This window comes from Schistocerca serialis, chromosome 4 (genome assembly GCF_023864345.2).
Source record: "Schistocerca serialis cubense isolate TAMUIC-IGC-003099 chromosome 4, iqSchSeri2.2, whole genome shotgun sequence".
NCBI classification, from domain to species: domain Eukaryota; kingdom Metazoa; phylum Arthropoda; class Insecta; order Orthoptera; family Acrididae; genus Schistocerca; species Schistocerca serialis.
The window spans coordinates 645077473-645078698 of NC_064641.1; positions in this window are offsets into that span (position 1 = coordinate 645077473).

Genomic DNA, 1226 nt, shown 5'->3' on the forward strand with positions numbered 1-1226 from the left:
GGCCGCCCGTTGCTATTTGCTTTCCGTAAGTAAACACCACGTTGGCAAGCTCTCTATTCGAATACGGAACCATTGCGTACAACGCAGTATCACATCCACTACAACGTGAGTCAGCAAGAGAAGTGGATCGGACACAACGTTACCAATTACTATGACAAGAGAGGGTGCTAGGGCGTGACGTATCAGGAACAGTACCACCCTCTAGGAGGAAACCCCGCATACTGTAACAGCGGCTGCACGGTACAGCGCGTATTAGATCACACTGTCAGTAACAAAAATGTGATTGGATAAGTGGTCCAGCATGGAGACCATACATTTTCGGACCTAAGTTCATTAGACCTTTTTTGTTCCTTGTCCTCTCATCGATCAATCCCTAGAGCTTGTACACGGTGGAAAAAATCGCCTTGTATATTACTTATCGGCTGAGACAAGACGTCCGTCCGACAATCCACCGGCCGCCGGCGTCAGGTGGTCGCTCGAGTCTGACATCACTCTTTCTATCTCCATCTCGGACGCCCAGTCACCAGCTGGAGGTGTGGTACGATACGCGACGGATGACGTTCATCTGGTGTCTTAGCCGCAAAATCGCCAGGGTGTTCGTGAGTGTGCTGAGCATCGTCAAACTATCTTTGTCCTTCGGACGTTGCCAACAGCGAAACAGAAACTGTTGGAGTGAGATCCACAGTTCAGGTCGCAAAGGGATTGTTCTCATCCTCCCGCAACGTGTCACCATCTCGCGAAGCATTTGCTGCAGACAGCCTTCTCTTCCTGCTTGCGGGAACGCATGTCCGTTTCCTGTCGATCACGACGAACATTAGGGACCTCCCGCATCTCCGAGTACGAGCTTGAATCGACTTTCTGGTGCTCTCCTTCCTCACACAGCTGGAGTACAGACGTGGTCACTCACTGCTGTCGAGCACGTCGACGGTTCCGATGGAGGCTGCGTCGTCGTGGGCTCGGAAACCGGTCCCACGGGGTAGGTAAATGGAACAGAACAGCCTCCGCGTCCGTCATGTTCCTCGCTGCCTCAACGTATGTAATAAGCAGCGTCCTCGGTCGCGATGTAGGCGTCGTGTCCGCACGCGGTATCTGGACGAGGCGTCTCTGCAGGCATTCAGAGTTTAAATGCCCTTCCTGCCCACACCCCGAGCAAGTTAGGGGTTGACCGTTATAAATGACGATCGCTCGACAGCCACCAAAGGTCACGTACGACGGGATGAGTTTGC